The sequence below is a fragment of the Puma concolor genome, chromosome C2 (genome assembly GCF_028749965.1).
Source record: "Puma concolor isolate L17-30 chromosome C2, mPumCon1.1.hap2, whole genome shotgun sequence".
Classification (NCBI taxonomy): Eukaryota; Metazoa; Chordata; class Mammalia; order Carnivora; family Felidae; genus Puma; species Puma concolor.
The window spans coordinates 61,306,461-61,333,335 of NC_141675.1; the positions used below are offsets into that span (position 1 = coordinate 61,306,461).

A 26,875-nucleotide genomic window follows, 5' to 3' on the forward strand; every position below is an offset into this window, starting at 1 on the left:
AATCTATTTTCCTTATGATTTTCTTAATAGTTTCTCTAGCTTACTTTATGGAAAGAATATAGTGTAATACACACACACACACACACACACACACACAGTATGTATTAATTGACCTTACTTCCCTCTGTGTTTTTGAGTATTTGATGCAGAATATTATTAACTTTTTTCTACCATAGGTAGAATCTTAGAAAAATTTTAACATCTGGTTTTAAGACAATAGCAGCAACTATATACATGCCATTTATTCCATGATTTCATAGTCCTGGTCTTGAAATCTTGATTCTCATTATGTTGCAAGGAAATATGCACTTTTTTGTTGTTGGAGGTGATGGTGGTGGTGGTACGTATGACTGAGAAGGTTGCTGTTTTTTCTTCTGCACGCTGAATCGTACCTTAGCTGGATAAGCAGTTTTGAGTCATGAACATATACAATTCTGTATACATTCATCTATTACCTTCTATTATTAATTATGAAGTGCTGCAAAAAAGCAGCAAGGCTTTATCAGTAAGGCTTTCAGTCAACAGTGGACTATTAGTAGGTGAGTTTTGGAGGAATCAAAAGTTATACACAGATTTTCAACTGCACCAAGGTCAGAGCCCCTAACTCTCGATTTTTCAAAGGTGAACTGTATATTATAAAATTGAAAAAAAAAAATAGGGAAGAGTTACAGAAGATTGAACTGTAAGGAACCCAGACTAGCAGATGAAATCGAAGGAAATATCCTCATTTTATATAATTTCGTCTCAGAACACCAGGTGAAATTAATGAACAGAGACCAAGATCTGGCCACACTTTGTTCAAGTTGTTTGTTTTTATTTTAAAATGAAGGGGAGAGGGAACCTAAGGAACAACAAACAAAAACGAAGGGAGTGGCAGTCAGCTTGTCGTCAGACTTTTCTGCAACACTTAGTAATGGAAGGTAATAGACTTCTACAGAATTATATATAAATTTATGACTCAAAACTGCTTATCCAGCTACAGTACGATTCAGCATGCAGAAGAAAAAAACAGCAACCTTCTCAGTCATACGTACCACCACCACCATCACCTCCAACAACAAAAAAGTGCATATTTCCTTGCAACATAATGAGAATCAAGATTTCAAGACCAGGACTATGAAATCATGGAATAAATGACATGTATATAGTTGCTGCTATTGTCTTAAAACCAGATGTTAAAATTTTTCTAAGATTCTACCTATGGTAGAAAAAAGTTAATAATATTCTGCATCAAATACTCAAATCAAAAACACAGAGGAAGCTGTATAAGAAAGCATAGGTAAATGTTTTATTCTTCACACTCCTAGAAAATATATATTTCAGAACATAGGAAAGAAATGTGATCAATGCAAAAAAAAAAAAAAAAAGATAAGCATGACAAAATGTTAAACAAATATATTACAATTACCAATAGATTTAGACTTTTGTTGAAAGGTAGAAATTACCATGCTGGGTGAAAAACAAAATCAAACCATTTAGTTTTTTAAAAAGACAAAGCTAAACAAAATGATACCAGTTTAAAGTAAAAATATGGTAAAGCAATAATAAACAAAAATTAGTTTAAAAATATAGGGTGGCCATATTTTTAAAACAAGACCAAATTCAAGGCAAAGGCTTTAATCTGGTGAAAAAGGGTAATTTATATTGCTAAAGGTGCAATCCGCCCTGAACATTTAACAGCCATGAGCCTATTTGTATTGATTGTGTAGAATTAAATTACATAAAACAATCTGGAAAAGAAAATATGGCCTTGGTATCAAATGTGGATTCAAGGGAAACAAGTAAATAAACATACAAAGTGAAGAATAAGGAAAGAAAAATGGACTTGGGAAGAGGCAGAGGCGGAGGCAATATGCTGGCTCAGAGTGGCAGTAATGATGATCTACATCAAATTTTCAGGGAAAATTTGGGGTACACCATCAACAGTTTTTGTCCCTGTGTTAGCTAAGGTGCAGAGTTGATGAAACAAGTCAGAGGTCAGCCCACAGGTAAGTTGTGTGTGTGTCTGTTTACTGTATTTGAACACCAGTTTTCCACAATCCCCACCATCTCTTTTGTCTTCTGTGGAGCTACTTGGGGTCCTTTACATTGTGCCCCTGGCCTCTGTAGACATTTCAATTTGTGACCCTGGCATGAGGTTAGGGAAATGGCTAAGGTTAGGGAAATGAGGTTAAGGAAGAGTGACTGTGAAGGTTGTGAGTCCAAGCAATAAGAGAATAATTGTAGTTCAAAAAGTAATAATTGTATATACTTAAAAAAGGTTACAACGGAAAATTCTTAATATGTTTTTTTACCACGTTAAAATATGAGTTTAGAAACCTAAAAGAAAGAGTAACAACTGGGGCGCCTGGGTGGCTTATTCAGTTGAGCGACCGACTTTGGCTCCAGTCGTGATCTCGCTGTGGGTTCGAGCCCCGTGTCGGGCTTTGTGCTGACAGCTTGGAGCCTGGAGCCTGCTTCGGATTCTGTGTCTCCCTGTCTCTCTGCCCCTCCCCCACTCATGCTGTGTCTCTCTCTGCCTCAGAAATAAATAAACATTAAAAAAAATTTAAAAAAGGAAATAGCAACAATTATGAATCTATGGAAGCATTTAAATGTGTTTGTCTTAAAGGGATTGTATTTATTCGTCTGCGTTCAGGTTGGTTCATATTATAAGTAATGGCTTACTGAGACATTGATACATCACTATGTAAAAATTTCCTTTAGTTTTTAGAGTGAGGAAGTCAACTTTAATTAAAATACTGTCTCATTTCCTCTCTTTTCGGTCTTGAAATTTTTGTTGTTGCTCTAGTTTATGCTCATATCACCTTCATTTTGTCACCCTAATTGGAAAATTTTAGTTTTTGGTTTGCTATCTGATTCTTAAGTGCCACAAAACATAATAATTACGTATTTTACCCTCATAGAAACATAACGTTCAGCTAGCTAACTAGCATGAATAATCCATCGCTGAGAATCAGTAACCATATTTGACAAACCAGAGTAATTGCTGTCTTGACACAAGTGAAGACAAGCACTTGATTGTAAGGCTGACAGCTTAAAACCACAAGTTTATTTCACTGTATGTATTGTTTAATAGTACACCAGCTGATATTTTAAGAAACGTTTTCTTCTCTTTCCCCTTTAGAATAACTTGAAAATGAAAACCTTTAACAGGAAGATCTCATTTATCAAATGGATCCAGAATTCCTACCAAAACAGCAAACCTTAGAACCCAGGAAGTAAGCTTCACAACTCAGCCAAATTTGTTGCTCTGAAAGTCACTTTATTTGTTAGGCCCTTATGCCCTACTCAGAGCCTGTTTACTTTTAATAAACTGTTTAATTGTTGACTATTTAATTTGTATGTATAGACAAATTAAAAAGAATTCAATGACGTAAGCCGTCTCAGTGATACAAATGGGAGGAAAAATATAAAACTAAAAAAAAAAAAAAAGCGTCGTTGTGAGAAGGGCACATGTCTTGACAACTCAGTGAAGAGATTTTGCTTAAGCCAGACAGAAAATTGGAGATGTGTGAAATTGCAAGTGCTTTTCCTGCTGAATGTGCTTACCAGGAAATGGTATTACTGGGGTTATCAACAGTCAGAATATGGTGATAGGTTGTCAATGGCATTTTCAGGCTGTCAGCTTGATTGTCAGGGTAGAACTAATTGGTAAAGGGTATGTAGCATTAGTGTGTGTGATTTATTTTAATACCTTTAGCATATATAAGGTAATAGAGGAGCCTCTAATGTTAACAAAAGATTACTTTTCATATGTGAAAGGGCAACATTTTAGTACCGTATACTGTCCCATGATTTAAATTTTGTTCTAAATTGTGTTTGTACTAGGCTGAACTTCATGAAATTGCCAAGATTTGACTCTTTTTGACCTACCAGAAAAAAAAAAAGAGAGAGAGACAGAGAGAGAGACAGAGAGAGACAGAGGCACTTCACATGATTCAAATGAATTCAGCGGCTCTGCCAGCCTACCTACATAGTATTGTTCCAAACTGGGAAAGTGTTTTTCAACAGAAACTGAAATATAATTTTGTTTCTAGGTGAGTAATAAACGTGCCTTGTGTCCCTTTTTTTCTGCCAGGCCCACAAGGATGATCATTTTCTCCCTTTATCCTCCCACGCCTTACATGTATTAGAATTTCCTAGAGCTTGGCCGTAGGCCATCTCCCCCACACTCCTCAGGAAATCTCATCCGTTTTGATAGTCTTAACTATGCTGACAATTCCCAAATATATCTCTGTCCCTGACCTGTACTCTGAACTCTAACCTTATTTATTTAACAGCTTCCTTAACTCCCAAAGTGGATGTCATGAGGGTATTTCAGTTTTATCTATCCAAAGCAAAATTCCTGATGACCTTCTCTTACCCCTCTCTGTTTTTGATCCAAACTTCTCCATCTGGAGAAGGGCACCTTCACCCACCCAGTTGGTCTAGGAGAACCTGATAGTCATTCTTCCTTTCTGTTACCTATGTCCTATCCAGTCTCCCTCTTGATAAGAATGTCCAGAATCTGTCTGCTCCTTTTCTACCTACATCAATGCAGCTACTATCTCCTTTCACCCAGATTCACCTATTCATTGTTGTAGTAGCCACTCAATTTGTCCTTAGGCTTCTACTCTGTGCTCCCTATAATCCATTCTGTAAATATGAGCTTCTTAAATGGTTCTACATTGAGGAGAAAATACAGCTTCCTTGCTGCCAACAGGGCCCTATATGATCTGGCCCCTGCCTACTAAGGCCGGCCCCCTCTTTCCCTTTTGTTCACAATTTCTTTTAATTCTTCACAGTCACAAAGCTCTTTCCTGCCCTCAGGCTTTCATATTTTCCCTCTGTCTGTAATACTGCTTCTCTCTTTAACTCTTACTTATCCTTCAGTCCTCAGCCTAAGTGATCCTTGCCCAGAGAGGCCTCCCCTGATTCCCTCTCCAATATGAAGTGGGCCCCATGAATCTTTCATATAGCACATTATGTTTTATTCATTGCACTTAAGACAGTTTGCAATTAGATATTTGCACAAATATTTGTTTGGTGTAAACTCCGTGACACAGGGCCCTTGTCTGCTCTGCTTACCATTGTGAGGGCCCAGAACATAGTAGATGCTACCTGCTTAAAGTGAAAAACGGTCTTTTTTGGATGTTTGTGCTTGAAGAAAACCAGATTGTTCAGACGAGGTTGTGATAGGAGAGTCCTCTGGAAATACGGTATACGACATGGGTTGTTCCCAGATCTCATCGTCATTTGGTGTGAGTTTACACAACTATTCTGAGCTCCTAAATTGTAAGTTTCTGAAAGCAGATACTTTGTCTATTTTGTTCACTATTGTATCCCCAACACCTAGAAAAGTGCTTGGTAAAAATTAATAAATATTGATTCAATGAATGAACTGTTTCCTCTTTTGCAAAGTTCTTTTCTCATGACATGAAGATTGAGAATGAGGGACAGTGAGGTGGGTGCATTAAAATACCCTCCGAGGCTTTTTTCAAACTACCTAAACTTCACTCTCCTCACCTCCATTGCCTAATACAGACTGGCTGTACTTGAATATATTCCATTCCTCAGATGTGCTGAAGCAAAGATTAAGAAACACCTGCCTAGAACCAACGTCACTGGAATAATATCTGATAAATGAGGGCTGTATGTCAGAAGACTGTTTACGTTGTTAGTCAAAAATGTGTGTGTGTGCGCGCGTGCGCGCGTGTGCGTGTATAACTGCATATGTGTGGAACCACATATATATGGAATGGCAATGATTATATAGTGGTGCTACTGTCTTTCTGTTGGAGAGAAATACCAGAATGTGTGCTTGATAGAGCATGCCTCTGGGTCTATTACCTTGGATTTAATTCTAAAGACAGTTGCTAACCCATAACTTTTTTTAAAAAGGGAGGGAGGGTAGGAGGGCAGGAGAGTAGATTTCTTTCTCTCGGAAATCATGTATTAACCTTAAAGCTCCTTTTTCAAGGGAACTATTTATACTTTCAATGACAGTGATCGGAAGAGACTCCGTTATGCCACATTTACCTTTGTTTTATGTCAGTTTAAGCATTTGTGAGCTCTGCAATCATTTTTATATCAGTTAATTAGGCATGAAATCCAGGCAAGAGAGAGGGATGAAGGTTAGAATCACCACAGGATGTCCACAAATCCCAGAAATTGGGACAGTGGGAATTCATCAACCAACGAACCACACATCCCGGCCGGACTCCCGGCTACGGAGACACAACTTCAGCAATTGGAATAGATAGAAGTGCCTCTTAAAGCCCTCTACTGGTCTGTAATTGTAAAATGTTTACAAGCATTTGGATTATTTATGCGATTGAAATATTTAACCAATTCAAAGTGCCCTACTTCTGTGAAGCATATATTTTCATAAGTCATAAGTTGCAGTTTCTAGCATAAATCTGTTCTCTCCTTACTATATGGAGGCTGTTCAAATTGGAATATTTTAAATGTCAACATAGAATAACATTAAGGTTTATGACCTGGCTTTAAGAAGATCCGCAGTTCAGGGACGCCTGGGTGGCTCAGTTGGTTACGCATCCGACTTCGGCTCAGGTCATGATTTCACGGTTTGTGGGTTCAAGCCCCGTGTTGGGCTGTGTGCTGACAGCGCAGAGCCTGGAGCCTGCTTTGGATTCTGTGTCTCCCTCTCTCTCTGCCCCTCCCCCACCCATGCTCTGTCTCTCTGTGTCTCTCAAAACTAAATAAACATTAAAAAATAAAAAGTAAAACAAAGAAAATCCACAGTGCAAAACTGAATTTACACATCTTTGGGACACACTGGGAGTGTCCCTAACCAGATTAACCCATTAGAAGTCAAACTATTTCTGGTAAGCTATCCTCTATATAGAGAAGCAAAGTTAATTGAACATACCCTCATGATTTGGCTTAGTTGGAACAAGCTGTAGCATCTGTCATTTTCCTGCTGCTGCTTTATAGTGCTCCCAGATTTGAAGAGCTAAATCCTTTCATTTCCTTCCACTTTAGGATTTCTCAGTCTTTCATTGCTTGTGTGCATGCCCACCCATGGACTTCAAGGTTAAACTGACCTTGTCCTGTCCCCAGCCTCCACCCCCAGGCCCCAGTAGTTGTGTGCTTCCTAGATGCCCCCTAGCATGTTTTCTTTCCCTGTGACTGACCACTTGACTTAGTTGGCCTTCCTGAGTTACTTCTTTTCTTCCTTTCCTGCGGTCCACAAACATCTTTGATAACTTCCCTGTAGCCTCAGGCTGCACAATGAGCCATTCTGTTGTCTGAGCTGATATTTTCAAAATACATTCCATCAGCAAATCTAATCCTCCATCCACTTTTACTTTAATCTTCCAAGTCTAGCAGGTTACTAGGTCATACCTCTCACTATGAGCATTACACATATAGCCCCCCCCCCCCCCCGCCACACACACATCCACATGTCGTAAGTGTATCTGTAAAGGGGAACATGATACATTCTAATCCGTGGTATATTTCAGGACAGTAGTTTGGAAGCACTTCCTAATTAAGACACTGAAAGAAAGAATGTGGCATTGTGAGGATGTCTCTAAGCTGAACTCCTTTTAGAGGCAGTTAAGATTTTTTTTATCTACAGCACATCTTCACCTCTGTCTTGGAGTAGGCAAGTAACCAAGGACTCTGGTAGATTCAATATTTTAAAATGAATTTACATGTGAACATAAGTTCTTGTTTTAAAAAAATTAGATGACAGCCTTAGATTCCTTCAAATGCGCTCGTTGTGATATTGCTATGCTTTGTAGAAAGAGCTGTTATTTTAGTTTAAGATGTTGGCAGAGAGGGACTATGAGAAGCCTGTGGTTAGCACTGGAACCTTGTACAATGCACACCAATATCACTGTTCATATTTGAAATTGTAAATACAAAATGTGAATTCGAGATGGCATAAGTGACTTTTTAGAAAATATCTTGGTCTTTATCTGTTTTTTTACTTTTCTCTTCTGTAACCTCTGAGATTATAGTACCAGCTATTATTAGCTATTAAAGGAAGTAGGTGTTGCTGTTTTTCTAATTTTTTTTCATGTTTATTTATTTTTATGAGAGTGAGAGACAGAGCCTGAGCAGGGGAGGGGCAGCGAGAAAGGCACAGAATCCAAAGCAGGCTCCAGGCTCTGAGCTGTCAGCACAGAGTCCGATGTGGGGCTTGAACCCATGAACTGTGAGATCAATGACCTGAGCCAAAGTCGGATGCTTAACCAACTGAGCCACCCAGATGCCCTTCTAATGTTTTTTAAATTAAACATCCAAATAAGTGTATCTGGTCATCAGTCATAAGATAAGGCGTCTTTCTGATTTGGGAAGAGATAGATAAGCAAATGCCCCAAATTAATATGGCAGTCATAGCCATGGAAGCAATTTCTAGCCTTCCACTATAATTATTTAGATTAGCTATTTGATTTCCATTAATCAAAAGAAGAAAACTAAGTAACCACAATATGCAACTAACTGTCTGCCTCTGACTTTAAAAATAATGTATTCTGAGTCTCCGCTGACTCTTCATTATATCACAAGTCTAAGCCTGTGTGTGAAAAATAGAGTCGGGGACTGTAATGTAAATGAGGTTTTCCACCCATAGGGGATCAGCTCTGTGAGATTCAGTAAGTATTTAAACAGCTACAAAGGATTTATTAAATAGAAAAGTGCATCCAATACTGATTAGGATATTTTGAGAGAAAGGCACATTAAACCGCAATTTTTAAATAATCAAGTTAGTGAATCACAGTATCAAATGAATTTAATGCTGAAAAGAACCTTAAAGATCAAAGACCAGCCCTCCCATTTTACTAATGAAGCCAAAAGCTTTTTCTATGACCACCTGAAACATTTCAGCTTTTTGAAAGGACCTCAGTTCCACTGAACTCAAGGTCACTGAAGACAGTATTTAATTGTTGCTTATATCCATGGTGTTTGCACAGTGTTAGGAAGTTATTAAACATTCAAAGTATAAGTCTGTGTGATGAATTAGTAATTGATTTTATGAACAAACAATCACCTGTCTGTTGCACAGCGATTTATGTTATATAAATCATACTCAAGGTTGGCTTTAGCTGTTTTCAAAAAGTTCTCATTAGAGTAGTCTAAATAGGTTATAATCAATCTCTCTCTCTCTCTCTCTCTCTCTCTCTCTCTTTCTCACACACACACACCATAAGATATAGCTATTGAACTTTTAATTAATTTTTTTTTAAGTTTATTTATTTTTGAGAGAGAGACAGCATGAGTGGGGAGGGGCAGAGAGAGAGGAGAGAGAGAATCCCAAGCAGGCTCTGCACTGTCAGCACGGAGCCCTATGCAGGGCTTCAACTCATGAAACCATGAGATCGTGACCTGAGCTGAAACCGAGTCAGATGCCTAACCGACTGAACCACCCAAACACTCCTAAGTAATACTTCTTTCCAGCCTCTGTATATTCAGATGAACGAGGGATATAAATGTCCCTAAACACCCTTACCAATTGCCAGATGGGTAAATCTCCAGCCAGAGTATAAATGTAAAGGGTATTCAGTACCCTGAACTTCTTATATCCTTATAGGTCTTTTGTCTTCATTTTTGGAACTGCTGGTGTCTGGGTCACTGTGTCCTTGATACTCCAGACATTTTTTTACAGCTATACATTTTAATTTTTTCTCATATGCCACGTCTCCAAACAGGCGTTTCTTGGGGTAGATTGATTTTCGGCAAGGCATTGATTTGTGTGAGTTGAACCATCAAAAAAGGCCATAGCACATCTAGGACAATTTGAAAAGCAAATCAGTACTGATAGTAATGGACTGTATAACCCATGGAATAAAATAAATACCTATGGATCCATACTGATACAAATAAATAATTTGGATAAATAAGTAAATGAGAGAAAAGGGATACCTCTTTCTTGCAGTAGAATTCCTATTAAGGAATGAATGTACAAACAATAATGGAAGTAGAAAAACCACCATTTGGCAAACACTGTGTTAATTGTAGCAGATAAGGATAATCAGTGGATATTAAAATTAGTGGCCAAAAACATGATGAGAAATAGGATATTTTCATTCTTACTATATCTACCCATAAGATACGTTTGAAAAAATTGAAGGAGACAAAGGAGACATGACAGCTAAATGCAGTGTGAAACCCTGGATAGAATCCAGGACTGGGAAGATTAGTGGAATAATTGGAAAAAAGTTTGAATAAGGTCTATACATCAGCTAAAAGTAACATATCAAAGTTATTTTCCTGGTTTTGGTGATCGTGCATCAGTTATAAGTAAGATGGTAACATCCGGGGAAAGTAGGTAAAGGGTACATGGGAACTCTTTTTTTCCAATGTCTTTGGTAAGTCTAAAATTATTTCAAAATTAAAAAATATTTTTAAACATAAATTTTAAAGAGGCATCTGGGTGGCTCAGTCAGCTGAGTCCGACTTCAGCTCAGGTCATGATCTCACGGTCAGTGAGTTTGAGCCCCATATCAGGCTCTGTGCTGACTGACAGCTCAGAGCCTGGAGCCTGCTTCATATTCTGTGTCTCCCTCTCTCTCTGCTTCTCCCCTGCTTGTGTTCTCTCTCTGTCTCTCAAAAATGAGTAAACATTTTAAAAAATACATTAAAAAAATAAATTTTAAAAAGGCCACAACACTTTCTGGTATTTGAATGTCCCTTTATAAAAGAAGCCTAAGATAGGGAAGTTTTTTGATCCACACTTGACATAGGAAATACATGCCACCCATTTCAGTGATTTGCCCAAGGCTACCCATTATGGAGCTGGGTGTTCTGTTAGATCCGGTTTTTCTCACTATAGCCCCTTTGTTCTCATAACTGCTTAACAAAGAAGATGGAGAAGGCATTAGTATTCCCACTTAATAGACTTGGAAACAGCAAGAGTAAAAGATTTGCTGCTTAGTGAGTGGTGGAGTTAGAACTCAAGTTCAAGTCTTCTCACGCTCCATCCAGTTTCTTTTTATTCATATTCCATAAATGTAGCTATTTCTCTATTACCGTCTTTCATTCGACAAACATTTGTTTAGAATCTTCCAGTCAAAACACTGCACTGAGAACCGTACATACAAATGTGTAAATAACTTTTGGGGGCTGACTTCATTGCAGTGAGTTATGAAAGAGAAATGGAAGTTAACCAGGTGAAAAGGGCTAGGAATAGCATCCTAAGCAGGAACGGTAGTAACTCAGCCGCCAAAGATTGCAGCAAGGACAACAGAATTGGCCTTGAAGTCCAGCATCCTTGAGGTCCTGTTTATTATTTCTCTGCAAACATTCAGTGCACATCCACCAGTGAAGGGCCACTTACAGACTGTTTAAAAGTAAACTTTATTTTCTTCATATTAACTGTGCTCTGGGAATTGTTTTAGAATCTACTTACATCCTGCTTCAACTGGCAAGCTTAAATTAATCTTGCTGCCCGAATATCTCTGTGGTCCAGCTGGCTAGCCTCATCATTTCCTCTTTGTGGTGCCATCAATCATGTCTTACTAAAGTCATAATGGTTCTGGTAGGAGAAGGGCCAGCCACCAGCTAGATAACTGAAGTCAAGAGAAGATGCTCCAACCTGGCTTCAGAACTCATCACAACTTGTCCTGGCACCAGGGCGGTGGAAGGCAACCGGCCAGAGAAGAAGCCAGCCTCCAATCCTCCCACACTGTGCCCCTGGGTTGAACATACTGCCTCAGCTCAAATTCATAAGCTGGCAGCAGGAGATTCTTCAGTTCTGGTAGCCTTGCTCCAAATGGTGCAGGTGTGGTGTGTGTGTGCGTGTGCACACGTGTGTGTGTGTGTGTATGCTTATATGCTCAGGTGTGATCTTGACTACTTCATAATCCTTAATCTTCTTAAAGTCTATGGATTATTGAAATGGAACATCTCTTCTGAATTTATCTAATCTGACCAAAGATTACACAGTTCAAAGGATCTGAATTTGCCTTTCCTTTGTTGGTTTCACACATGTGTTTTTATCAGCCTGTGCAGGGGACGAGTTCAACATCAGGATGATTTAAGGTGTTAACTCTTAAGTTTTATTCATAACAATTCTGCGAATAACAGTGGCCAAGTCCAGGGAGAATAAGACCAGATGATTATTCTCTGAATGTGGGTAGTCTTGAATCCTTAGCTTTGGAATGCCATTGTTTTGGTAGCATATGGGATATACGCATCTGTATTTGAGCAAGATTTAATGCTAGTACAATAGTTACTCCTGATACACAATTAGTGCAGATGAACTCTTTGGTTGTACAAGAGCCCTCTTCAGCCTAACCTGGAGGGGGAGAAAACAATGCTGCCTAAATGGTTTACTCAGGCGTGATATTTTTGTTCTAAGCCTGCCTTCAGATATGCGAACAATAGACTTTCGGGATCACAGTTTTGTTATAAGTTTATTCATTGCACGATTAGCCACTGAGTTGCAACACCTTTTTTTTTTCTTTTAATGTTTATTTCATTTTTGAGAGAGAGAATGAAAGCCAGGGAGGGGCAGGGAGAAAGGCACGGAGGGACAGGGAGGGTCTGGAGCAGGTTGTGTGCTGACGGCAGAGAGCCCTGCCTGGGGATCAAACTCAACGAACATGAGATCATGACCTGAGCCAAAGTCAGACGCTCAACCAACTCAGCCGCCCAGGTGCCCCAAGGGTTGCAACACCTTTAAGTCTTGAAGAGTCTAAATAATAAGCTACAAGTTCAGTGGTGGCACTTTCAGTTTGTTAAACCATATCTTGGCCCCAGATTAAAATCTTTGTGGGCCTCTACTTAATGGGGAGGAATTTGCCCAGATTCTCCATTAAAAAAAAAAAAAAAAATTAAGTTCCCAGCTGAATCAGCTTCCACCTGTATCATCATTTGTATTAGTATAAAGACTTTAGGCCATGCTAGCCTTATAAATTAGTTGACTTGGTAGATTGGAGGAGTGGTGAGTAGAACCTGTATTATCCGACTTGTGTCTGTCTTTAAATAGTGTGCTTTCAGCCAAAATTACTTGATCTACATTAACCCTCTAACAGTTATGCATTCTCCTGATGCCCTAATTTCATAAGACATTAGAGTGATTTCTGTTGCATAAATGATAGCTTTCATTGCTTATAAAATGTGCTTAGACACACTCAATAATGTTTTCTTCAAACTTATATTGCATTGATTACATCTGGCAGTCCCATATGGTGAAAGTTAGTTACAACCCTTCCAATTAAATTACGGTTGGAAACCCACTTCTGGGGTGCAGCTCAGCAATCTACTAAATTCCTCAATGACATTCAGAACACGAAATAATTTTGAGAGAATAAATTTACAGTACAAGTGGGAGCAGAGAAGAAGGTTTTCAATCTGTATTAATTTATTTTTCAAAATTCATTACTTGCACGGTTTACTTTCCAAGCTAATTCTAACCAAAGATGAGTAACACTGCTTTGGCAAGAGTATGTGCGTAAGATATTTCCATATGTTTAAGCAGATCTACCAAGTACAGTGCTTACACACGAGTAAATGCAGTGAAAAATGTACTGAAGGCAGGTTCTCTGGCACCTGCTCCCTGGCTTGTTCTTAGCTAATGACCTTGCATCCTATTTCGTGGAGAAAAGGGAACCCATTAAAAAAACTTTCACAGTCTGGGCACCTGGGTGGCTCAGTCCGTTATGCATCTCACTCTTGATCTCTGCGCAGGTCTTGAACTCAGGGTTTGTGGGATCTCATCCTGCGTCAGGCTCTGTGCTGACATTGTAGCATCTGCTTGGGATTCTCTCTCCCTCTCTCTCTGCATTCCCCCTCTTTCTCTCTCATGTGCTCTCTCTCTCTCTGTCTCTCTAAGTAAATAAACTTAAAAAAAAAAATTCACATTCTCCTGCTACCACAGCTCCGCACCTGAAAGCATCTGTACTCACATACTTTGCCTTTTCTCCTGTAACTATAGATGAATTATCTGTGCTTCGATGTAAGGCCACCCCCTTCCTGTGCACAGGTTCTCATCCTCTCTCCTCACAATACCTAACTCCTGAAATGCCCTCTCCTGAATCATCAATCCCCCTTCTCTCAGTGCATGTCTACTAGGAGACAAGCGTCCTGTTTGGTACTTCAAACAGGCAAATAAAGAAGACCCTCTTCCAACTGTGGTCTCCATCCAGCTACTGCCAGATTCCTCTGTTCTTCAAAGGGGCTGTCTTTTTGCATTCCTCCCCACTCTGATTAGGCTTTCACCCACTCCCCGCTTCGCTCTCTCTATTCCATCGGGGTTGGCTGATCTTGGAACTAAAGACACACTCCTTCTTCAGGCTCTTGCTAATAATCCCTGGCCTCGGACTCCAGTTATCAGGGGCATGGCTCTTCCTTAAAGCCCATGTCCAGAAATCACCTACTCAGGGAAACCTGCCTAATCTTTTTCCTTCAAACTGCAATACTCCTTGTCACCCTCTCTCTCTCTTATTCCCTTTTGCTGAGTGGTCCCCACCCCCCCATGCCCAGGATATTTACGAATGCCTTATGACAAGGCGCACTGTCTAGGGAAAGCAGCCTGGGCTCTGGTACCAGCCCTGAGTCTCTGCTCACTACCAACTGGGTGGTCTTAGGCTACCTACCGTCTCCAAGTCTCAATTTGTTCATCCGTGAATGCAGGTAATATACGTAAATCATTCATTCAGCATATATGGAGGTCAGACAGGCCAAGCCATGCTCTAGGCCCAGATAGTCCTGAGGGAGACAGATGTGATTGTGTCCTCATCAAGCTTACAATCTGGGGAACAGGTCAACGTTCAGCCATCATCCTAGAAACAAATGTAAACATCACTGCCCACCACACTGTAAAGGAATAAATGAGCTGGTTTGTGAAGTGCCTCGTTTTAATTAGCACTCGCTATTTCCTCCTCCCCTGTTCTCTCACACCACCATTGCATTGTTTTTACCTCAGTTCTACCTACAGGTATATCCTAGTTGGTATCTACCCTTGAGTACATCAAACAATCCCCTGACAGATCTCTTAAAAATACTAGGGCCCGGGTCTAGAATTTCTGATTCAAGAGGTTGGTGATGTGGCCCCTACCCTGTGTTTTCATCATGTCCTAGGAAATTATGATGGTAGAAGTCCCCGGACCACACACTGAGAAGTGCTGATTTAGAGAAATAGTTTAATTATCCTTTTTTTAAATATTGGGTTATAAAAACATTTTAAAGTCATGTCATTCTGAATAAATTACACTTCCCAAGAAGCCATTTAGTCTGGGACTTTTGCCTCACATTAATGATATTAATGATCCTTAGAGGCTACGCACACACTATCTAATCATACTAGATTCTCAATCTTAAAGTAACTCACCCCTCTGAGGACACCTTTTGTTGCCTAGTAACTTCATCGTCAAAAAATTGAGTTTTAAAATGCCACCCGTGTTCATTGCTAAAAAGTGAAGAACATCAAAGAAAACCACAACCAAAAAGAAAATTGACCAGAGAGCCTCCCTGCCTCAGACACTGAGCTGTCAACAGATGATGCTGACTGCTGCCATTATGAAGCCATGCAGATTCAAATATGAACATAATCTCACTTCATTAACATAATTACATTAAGGCAAGTAATTTTGAAATATGACATGTTCTGCAGTAAGGGCATAAACCCACAAAACTATTCCTTAAGTAATTACAAGGTAAGTTAGGTATTATTCAATTCAGAATTATGGAAGCTTGGAAAAGCTGACTTGTGGGTAAAAAACAAAAGCACAAAAGCATACCAGTGACAATTTATTATTTGTCTTTTAAACTAGAGTGATCACACTTAGCTGTGTCCAAGGAGGATTTGCACAATTGAGTTTTCTAGACAAATGAAACATATCTTGGTAAATATCCCAATATTTTGTTTCCAATGGCTTATGGGTAGTTTATCTAACATGTATTATATGCATCCTTCCATATGTCCTGAACAGAGTAAGAATTATTTTTGAGACGGCTGAAGGGCATCCTCATGAATATCTAACACTGGATGCTGCAGTAATACCATGATTCTCATAGGAAATGTGCCTATAGTAAGTCGTCCTAGGCTTTAAGTCTTTATATCAGATCTACATAGTTTTTCATTTGCTGTAGACCAACATTTTTTGTGGCTTCTTCCTAAAGTCAGTATGCCTGTCTCCAGCAACCTTTCTCTCTCCCTCTTTTTTTTTTTCTTTCTTGTAATTGCTAAAGATGGGAAACCAAATCAAAACAAAAATTTATGTTGGGACTGTATATAAAATAAAAGTAAATATTCTGAAGTAGGGTCCATGGCATGCCCCTCTGAGTCAAGTGTACAAGTTTTAATACAAAATGTGTATCTTTATGGATTTTTATTTTTGACTATTTTTTAAAACTTAAAGATTTTATTTGTTCTAGTTTTTCCATTACATTCTGGATTAGAGAGATCATCTGATGTTGTGACCTTTGCATAAGTTAGAACCATAACACAAGCCTAAAGATTACAGGAATGTTCTATAACTTCTAAGACGTTATTGCTTTTTTGCCCCAGTCATTTTTTTTCTACAAGTCAGATGGCCTTAGAGTCATTCTTAAATAATTAAGAATTTAGGCCTTAATATTACTTTCATCATTCTGATATGTAACTAATGGTACCTCAGTGTAGTTTTAATAATTATCAAAAAGTTTGACCATATTATTATGTGGTTAAGAGCTTTTTAAGTATCATTTTAGTGAAAGATCTATTCATGTCCTTTGCCTAATTTTCTATAGGATTTTTGTTGATTTTCTAGATTTATAGAGGTCTTGTGTAAGGTAGGAAAATTATCTTTTTATCTGTAATTTAAGATTTTTCAGTTTGTCACTTCCCTTTGACTTCACTCTGTGGTTTTTGCTGTACAGATTTTTTAATTTTCCCTACAGTCATATTAATCATTTCTTTAATGGCTCCTGGGTCATTTCTGTGTTCCCAGGATTTCTCCCTGGAATTTTAAAGCTTCAATTTTCACTTTTAAAGTTTGACCCATCTGAAATTTATTTTAATTTAAAGTACAAAGTACTCATCTTCTTTATTTTTTAATATATGGATATTCTGTTCTTAGCATGTACTCAATAATCTCCTACCCCACCGATTGGACATGCCAAGTTTTATCATATACCAAATTATATTTCTCACCACCCTCTTCTAATTATTATAGTTTTTAAATGCATTTTAGTATTTCATCGGTATTATTTTTTCCCCAGAATTTTTTTTCTTTTGCTATTCTTGCTTAGTTTTTTCTACGTGAACTTTAGAATGGCTTGTCTAATTTTTAAAGGTTGCTATTTTTACTGAAATTACACTAAATGCATACAGTAGTGTAGGGAGAACTGAAATCTTTATGGTATTGAATATTCCTATCTATGGAGAAGATGTCCATTTCCATTGATCCTAGTCATTTCCCACATTGTCTCATAATACCATACGTGATTTTTAAAGTTTGCTTGTTTCACCCAGCATCCACATAAAGGTCAGGCATAGCAACCTGTGGCTATGTCTCTCGAGACTCTTTGAAGCCACTGGCTTCCTGCCTCCCCAGCTCTCACTGGCCTTTATTCCTGCATTTTATTTGTTGAAACTGAAGTTGTCCTGTGGAGTTTCCTACCACCTGGATCTTGTTGACTGTACCCCTATGGTGTCATTCAACATGTTCATCTGTCCTTAGTTTAGGAAGATTACATAGGAGATGAAACATTATAGTCTTTTTTGTGTCTAGTTTTTAGCAATATTTCAATTTTTCTTCTGTATAGGTCTTCCTTATTTCTTTCTAGGGCTTTTAGTGGTGTAATTTCAATGTAGGGTCAGTAGGCAATATTTATCAAAATTGCAAGTGCTTGTGTTTTTTGACCTAGCAGCTTCACTTCGAGGAATTTACCCTGCAGAGATCATTGCACACCTGTGAAATGATATATTTCTGAAATTACTCATTATCTCATTATTTGTAATAGCAAAAGATTACAATAATCTAAATTCCCATTGGTAGGAGACTAATTAAGTATTTTATGGCAATCCATACAGTAAAATGCTGTGAAGCTGCTAAAAAACAAAACAAAACAAAAACAACGAGGAAGCCTTTTATGTAATGATAGCAAATAGTTTCCAAAACGTGTTGCTAAATGAAAAAATGAGGTTGTACACCACTGTGTATATGATGCATATTATGTTATTACTTCTATAACAAAAGATGAAATGTATATACTGTACATATATAAGATACTCTGGATGATGACATTGGTTGGTTCCACCAAGAGAAATTGGCAAACGAGGGGATAGGAGATAGAAGATCTTCACTATAAGCCTTTTCATAACTTTTGAATTTTGTTGTCTGTGAAGGTTTTACCAATTTAACTTTCTCTAGTTAAAAAAGTTAAAGTATTATAATGTACTCTATAGCAGGGTAAGACCCTAATTAATATATTTTTTACTTAAAGCCTGTTGTAGCATTATAGGCAAACATAGGATCTGTATGTTAAAGGCGGTGAGATTTCATCTAAACTACAAGATACCTTGCTAGCATGGAATCCAATAAAAAACTCAGAGGTCCCTCCTCCCCCCTCCACACCCATACACACACAAACACAAAGCTGACACACACACAAGGAATTTAAGCAGAGTTGGTTTTGTGGAATTCCTGCATTCAATATGAGAAGTGGACCAAGTGACCTCTAAGTCCTATCCACCTGGGGCAGCGTGGCACAGTAAAAATAGCATGAGATTTGAAGCCTTCAGATGAAAGCTCAGATCCCCTTTTCACTCCTTAGTAAGCCATGTGAACATGGTAAAATATCTTAAACTCACTGAATTTGAGCTTTTTAATCTGTAAAATGGGGTTACCTTCCAGCTTATTATGAGGATTAGCCATGATTTGTTTATTATGTATAGATGACTAGCCCGTTACATTATTTCAGCTCTAGAATTCCATGAAGTAATTGGTCTCTGGGGAGAAAACTGATGTCAGATGATCTGTTTTATAGGAAGAATTTCTCTTTTAATTTGAAACTGAGATATTCCTAACATATTCTTAAAGCGTATTAACAATTCCCTAGCCTTCAAGATCCCAGACACTCACATGTAGACTCTCAAGCAACACTAGAAATGAGAAAATATGACAGCATATCCCTCCTATCTGAGTAGACTCTCTTGAGCTTAACTCAAGTTGAGCTTTGACTCTCATTGTTTTTCTTACTGGGACTATAACTGTATATTTAAAATATAGATCTGTAGATCTATTCCACTGTAAAATCTGTGAGGCTCAAACTAACCTGATGCCCATCATTCAGTCATTCTCTGCAGGGCCAATTATCTGTATGTATTTTTTAAAAAGTTAACTTAAGAGAACAATTTCATTTTATTCTAATTTATGTATTGGCAAGTTGTCTGCAAGATAGACCCTGACACATATCTTGGAGTCCTAAAAATATTCTCTGAAATTTCTCTGACACAACTAGCTTTAACTTTCAATAATGTTTAGGATATGTAAGAAGCAGTTCCCTAGTTAGGAAAATGAAAAGTAGACATCCCTGCCTGCATTTCACCATGACTCTTGTGCGATCTTTCTTTCAGTGGTTGACTGAGGAGAGGAACATGCTCTCACGGTGTGCCAGGGCAGTGGGCACTGGTGACCAATAAAAGATCCATAAAATATCCCTCCCATTTGACCTGCCCAACCATGGGGAAAGCCTTGAGCTGCTGTATAAGGAAGGAGTTTGATAAAAAGGACCATTTCCAGTCAGTGAGAACCGTGAAACTTAGAAGATGCAATTAAGAAATTAAGAAAACAATTAAATCCATGTCTGTCCAGATCTCTGAAAATGATAAGGGTTGATTTTTATTTAGATTGCTTTAAACTCTGCTTTGTGGAGGAGAAGTACACTGTCACCCCAAACTTCTCCTCTCTCTCTCATTTGCTTATCTTTTTTTTTTTTTTTTTTTTTGCCTATTCAACATTAACATTGGCTGATTTCCTTAATCATCTTTCTACACACTTCCTACAGCTATTACTATATTGTAAATGTGGTTCTGAAATTTACAGGGAGATGTAACCAGAATACTTTCATGGAGCCTTTTTATATCTACTTAATGTTTCCCTTGTTGGCCCAGGCAACGAAAATTACAAGTTGCTTTTTCAGACACTGACAGTGATGAACAGGAAGAGGAAACCAAACTTTCTTTTAGAAATCCCCCACACACAGTGTGTGTGGCAGGTTTATAAATAGAGTTAACAGGTGGATATTTTCAGGCAGCATTAATACATTCATCAATATCAGAGTAATTTTGTATTTTTAGTTTATAGGAGTATTAAAAAACAAAGCAGTAAAATTAGTTTTTGACACATTCTCACTTTCATTTTCCCCATGCTCTGTAGTCCTGCAAAAGACTGTCTAGAAAACAATGCCTGTAACTTAATTTCCCCAGGGTACAGTAAGTAAGCCACAAGTATTTTTTGTTTGTTTGTTTTTTCTTTTCAAGAAAGAGTCACCTAATTTAGGTTGGTGTTTGTGTCAGTTTCTAGCATTTCTAACACAAGGTGAAAGAATTCTAAGAGAAAAATTATAATAAATATTTTCCAGCTTCTCAACTAGTATGCATTTTAAAAGTGTGAGATATTGTAACTTTTCAAAATACTGAAATAACTGCATGAAATAAAAAGTAGTGAAACAGCAAATGGGAGTTCTAACCTTCAGCCTGCGGCACAGCAAATTCTCACTAGATAGTAGGTTGAAGCATATGGAGGTGCCATTATTTGACCACGTTGACTTATAAAAATGGCAATTTCACAAAATTCAACCTAATATTAATATCCTTCTGCAATCATCTTGGTGTCAGAAACCCATGAGCTTATGCCATTTTACTACCAGAGCACTCGGGTCTTGAGAATATTATACTTATTAGCCAAGATAAGAAAACAGCTTTGTGTGGTCTCAACAGACCTGAGGCAAAGTGAACCTAAGCATTTCACCTCAGAAGAATTTAGGGATGTCCTCAAACCCTCACACATGATCTTATAAATTTTTTTTTTTCCAACGTTTTTATTTATTTATGGGACAGACAGAGACAGAGCATGAACGGGGGAGGGGCAGAGAGAGAGGGAGACACAGAATCGGAAACAGGCTCCAGGCTCCGAGCCATCAGCCCAGAGCCCGACGCGGGGCTCGAACTCACGGACCGTGAGATCGTGACCTGGCTGAAGTCGGACGCTTAACCGACTGCGCCACCCAGGCGCCCCTTCACATATGATCTTATGAAATAAGGCAAGAGGTAAAAGCCAAAGGTGAAACCCAACACCAGCTGTGAGGGCTCTTCAAGCTAAAATAGTAAAATAAAGGGGAGAGACAGAGAATGTGTAAAAGAAAGACAAGACAGGGGGCGCCTGGGTGGCGCAGTCGGTTAAGCGACCGACTTCAACCAGGTCACGATCTCGCGGTCCGTGAGTTCGAGCCCGGCGTCGGGCTCTGGGTTGATGGCTCAGAGCCTGGAGCCTGTTTCCGATTCTGTGTCTCCCTCTCTCTCTGCCCCTCCCCCGTTCATGCTCTGTCTCTCTCTGTCCCAAAAATAAATAAACGTTGAAAAAAAAAAAAATTTAAAGAAAGACAAGACAGGAACGCTAAATATAACCCAAATATAATTTGGTATAAATACAAATGTAAATACCTTGTATCTGGGATACTGTGGTGGGTGTGGCTAACAGCCCTAACTACTGTCCTCTATTAGGGTGTCATCGCATTACCATACTGTATTTATAGTTCTGACTGTGCATTATCCAGACCAGTTTAAAACTGGCTTTAAACACTCTGAAACTCTTTCTGTGAGAATTTTTTCTTGACATAATTTCTCCGGATGTTTTACCTCATTTCCCAGCCCTTCAGGATACACTCAAGCATTAGTGAATGATTGGAGGGTGAGTGAGGCTCATACTCCCTCCATTAGCAAAACAATTGAGAAGCACCCTTACAGCTGAGTATTTTCAGATTTCCAGGGGCATAGCCCGCTTGTAAAAACTTTATTACACAAGCAACATTTTCATATCGGGAATTAGAAAATCCAATATTTTTAAAGCTCTGAATTAAAAGCTGGAGATCTCTTTAAAGAATGTATACCTAATACATGAAGGGAAATACCACAAAAGCATATATTTTGTATCCTCCTGTTATCTTCTGTATCCCTAGCATTTTGCACAGGACCTGGCATGCAGTTATCAAGAATAAGTATTTTTTGAACCACTGACTGAATGAATGAGTGAATTGAATTCTAGAGATTGCATTCACATTTCAAATTTGTATGTTTTTTAGCCTCTCTCATAGCTCATTAAACATCCTTTGTATGTAAGAAGTTGTTCAGTACAAATGACTCCATTTCCTCACCTATAAAATGAGGGTCTGGTCAAGGTGTTTCCAGCAGGAACATTCTGCAGTCTTTTAAACAGCTAAGCCCATAGGCTGGGGGAGAGCAATCAGTAGGGATTTCTTAAAGTATTAATGGGTAAGCTAAGACCATTAATGCCTGGCTTAGTTTCAAAATGGCCTTGAGCCACACATGACCTTGATTGATGATGACGTTTTAACCCATCTCTCTGAAACGACTGCCTGAATCTTGCCTTAGGGCTTGTGTGTCACTTGTCTAGCTCTCCTGACAATATTCCAAAGGAAGTCATTCACTGGCAAGGACAAAGTCTCCCTGCTTGTGCCAAACAGAATTATTCATTACCACTTTATGGAAAGCCCAAGTCACATTTCCAGGAGGGCTGGGATCTGCCAGCTCACTGGTGCTTGTTGGCATTGACTTTACTTTTCCCAGTAGTCACCCACTTTAATCAAAAGCCTTTGGAATTCTCAATGGAGCCTCTTTATTAATTGAGATCTCTTGAAGAAAAGGAGTATGTTTATAAACAAAATATCTTATGTAAGGAGACATGGTTTTTGGAGTTCATTCTACTAATTTTTCTGTTTGTTTTAAGCGCTTGTGTTATAGGCTATTTGGTCAAGAACCAATGTTATGAAGAGTAAATCTATTTGGCCTACCTCTAGCTCTGCGTTGTCAAATATGATACCCACTAGCCGTATGTGGCTATTGAAATTAATTAAAATTAAAATTAAAATACTTGCTTTTCAGTTGTATTGGCCACACTACAAGTACCCAATAGCCACAGGTAGCAAATGGCTACCTCATTGAACAAGTACACATATGTAACATTTATGTCATTGCAGAAAGTTCTGCTGGACTGCATTTTTCTAACTTTCTGAAGGACACAGAGTAATTGAGTATTTTGGTTTTTGGATTTTAGAAATTTCTTATGGCTTAACATGGGAAAATATGTGACCAGAGTCTCATTTATTCATCATTGATTTATGGAGCTAAACAATTTCCCAAGAGGTTATCTTTGTTGTGAAGTGTTCTTGAAAGTTTATAACCCTTACCTCCTACTAGTTAGAGGATGTTTGGCACCAAAAAACTCCAAAACTCTTTGGAAGCCTTGGGCATCCGCAAAGAAAGGAATTTTTTTTTTTTTCCTCAAAATACCTGCTCGCTATTTATTTATTTATTTTTAAAGTTTTTGTGTGGACGCTTTTTCTTTTTCTTTTGTTTTGTTTTGTTTTAATTTATTTATTTTTTAATTTACATCCAAGTTAGTTAGTACGTGGTGCAACAATGATTTCAGGAATAGATTCCTTAATACCCCTTACCCATTTAGCCCATCCCCCCTCCCGCAACCCCTCCAGCAACCCTCTATTTGTTCTCTATATTTAAGAGTCTCTTATGTTTTGTCCCCTCCCTGTTTTTATATTATTTTTGCTTCCCTTCCCTTATTTTCATCTGTTTTGTATCTTAAATTCCTCATATGCGTAAATAAAGTCATATGATATTTGTCTTTGACTGACCAATTTCACTTAACATAATACCCTCCAGTTCCATCCACATAGTTGCAAATGGCAAGATTTCATTCTTTTTGATTGCCACGTAATACTCCAATATATATGTATATACCACATCTTCTTTAAGGAAAGGAAATCTTCTAAGTCACAGTTCATCTTCATTCCAGTTAGCCTCCTCCTGATGCTGAGGAATTCAGACTTAATATGTTCATATATACCAAAGCACTTTACAAATTCTGGGGAGTTTTAGCACATTTTCCCTTGGTTGTTTCTCAACATTTCCAGGGTTAGTTAGTCCCTAAATGAGCAGGCCATCATAGACTCTTCCAGGCCTAACCTTCTATTTGGATGCATGCAAAATACCCAAGAACTTTAGGCCTGTTGCACAGCCGCTCAGTGCCAGCTGCTATGTGATCAGTAATTCCAAGCCACAGAGTTCTACTAAATCATTCTGGGGTACCACTGATATAGTACTAATTCAACCAATAATTATGGAATATTCAATAATAAAAGACTAATGTTCCAGTTCCTTCCCACTTTGATTGTTGGAGTATCCCATGAAAATAAATATTTTTGGAAAGAAAAATTTCCAACTGCAAGATTTTTAAAATTAGTAAAATTATCATTATTTTTTAAGGGTTATAATCTTGACTCTCAAACAAATGTAAAATGAAAAAATATCAAAGATTTTCTGTAGCTCATTAACTAATGAGAGACTCAGGAAGCTATTAAACTGATAAGAACAGATACTACACTTGATCTTAGCCAAAAGGCCGAGAAGCGATGACTCAGGAGGCTATTATAACCAATTCATTAGAGAATCCAAAAGGCAGATGAATATATAAACTCATGAGGAATACTGAAACACATTTGCATTGTAGATACAAAACTAGTCAATATCCACAGGGCAATAATCAATTGCATTCAATCATACATGTACACTAAGTATTTTTTATAGATAAGAATTATTTGCATCCCTATCAATGATCTTTATCTTAGAGAGCTGTAACATTGTTCAAAGAAGATGAAGGGTTCCAAACTCATAGTCAGATACCCTGGAAGGTATGTTCTAGATAATCCATAGTTTTTCACTGAAGACATCCAGTAATCATGTTGGTCCATTTTCAAGTCTTTCATAATTTTTTTCTGGTAAATTATGTATCTGTAGCTTACTCTCTCCATAGTTCTGCCCCTTTGATTTTACCTGGCCATTTTCTCCTTATTTCTGAGATACCTGATAAGCTTTCCTTTTTGCTTGATTCAGTAGAACAGGAAAAAAACATAAAGATGTGATTTTTTTTTTTGGCAAAATGTAAGAGAGTATGGAAAGAATCACAGTGGGCTAGATAGCTGGGGTGAGAAGCAAAAGAAAGAAAAAGATGGAAGGATCATAATTTCATAAATGTTGTGATTAAAGAATTAAACCTCCTGCATTCCTTTATTTCCTTGGTTCTGATCTCTTGGTTTTAAAATACATCTTTAATAACATCTTTCTTGGGAGAAAGAACATTTTAAGGAGAAAATTATACAGTTCTTTTTTAAAAATAGCACAATGAAGTATGTTTATTTATACCCTAGCATATTATGCCCTTAATAAGCAAGATTTTTCAGTCAGAGCCTTCTTTTCATTGTTTTGAATCACTTCTGGCCATCATTTATGAGGCACATGAGATGATACTCTTCATAATGCATTTTCTGATCAAAACTTATAGACCTTTGTGATTGAAAATATAATCTTAAGGCATTTCAAAAATTGCTGGTGTGCTCTCTCCATTTCCTTTTGATTATTTGACTAGTCTACCCCACACCCCTCCACACATCTATACAACTAATTTGAAAGTTATCAGGAAGCTATTGACAGCCTAGCACTTGAGCAACAGTCCTCCACAAAGCATGCATGTGTCATTCACCTTTCCTGGCTTTGAAAATACTATGATTTATATTGAGAGATTTGGCACATTCTTCTGCCTCTAATTGTGCTGCTTGGCATCCGACAGACCGTTCTTTTGTACATATCCCGAGGACAAGAGATATATCCACTTGCACAAATCATTTACTTACATGGGTCTTATATTCGTGAATCCTTTGTAAAACGTTTGGCTGCTGTTTCAAAGAAAATCAGTCAGTTCATTTCTCGAGTGGTAAATGCTTGCATCACTTATAGTAAATCTACATCCTCTTTTCTGTTCTCTGCCTCCGTGGCTCCTTTTCTGCCATACAGCACAGTGCTATTGAAGATAATTCTGCCTCCAAGTTTAAGCAAAAACTCAACTGTGGGAGGCACCACCCAAGAAAACAAGTCGACTGAGAAAACAAGGATAAAAAAGTAGCTGAAAGTTTACACTTATTCAGGCGATGACACTTAGGCAGGAAATGACCACAGTGGCACAGCTTTGCATCTGAGGACTGGCTGGTTTCTTTGGACATTGATTATAAGATTTATTCTAATTTCAGAAGAGTTAACATTGGGGGTGGAGACGAACATTACGCATGTTACAGTTGAGGAAATTTGCTACATTATAGGTTGGTAAAATATGGATTGTTTCACAAGGTAATGACTCCTTTTTTTGTGTGTGACAAATTCTTTGACAAATTTTCCAGCTTCATTGCTGCTGATCTAGGTCAGCCCTTTCTCTTAGTGAATCAGAGAACAATTCCAAATTTCCGTTCCAAATTCCACCAAGTGAACTAGAACTAACCAAACTTAGAGCAGTGGTTTCCAAACACCCAGTGCTAACCCTGCTGGGGGGGATGGTGGGAGGGGGGAGAAAAGAAAAAAAAAATTAGTGAAACCATGAATTCAAACATATCCACTTTGAAGAACGGTCTTCTTTTCATGATGGAATATTTATTCTTATATGTGACTGATACATTCATTCTTTTATGTAATTGTAAGAGGCATTATTTTTATAAAACTGTTTTGCCCCTATCCCAGTGTAATATAACTACATGTGGGGTGCCTGGATGGCTCATTGGTTAAGCATCCTACTCTTGATTTCTGCTCAGGTCATGATCTCATGGTTGTAGGATCAATCTCCACACATCCAGCGCCAAC

The 26,875-nt window shown here is 38.1% G+C and overlaps 1 protein-coding gene and 1 pseudogene across 5 annotated transcripts in view; one reads left to right on the forward strand and one right to left on the reverse strand.

Annotated features, from left to right (window-relative positions):
• SERPINI1 (serpin family I member 1) overlaps window positions 1-26,875 on the forward strand; it is a 72,381-nt gene that overhangs the window by 13,286 nt on the left and 32,220 nt on the right. The window contains exon 2 of one of the 5 annotated variants that reach the window (XM_025914037.2): window positions 3,832-4,040. The exons of the other annotated variants lie outside the window; for them this stretch is intronic. The gene's annotated coding sequence lies outside the window, so the exon portion shown is untranslated. The remainder of the gene's footprint in view (window positions 1-3,831; window positions 4,041-26,875) is intronic. 5 annotated transcript variants of the gene reach the window in all.
• On the reverse strand, window positions 24,454-24,605 carry LOC112850629 (U2 spliceosomal RNA; annotated as a pseudogene).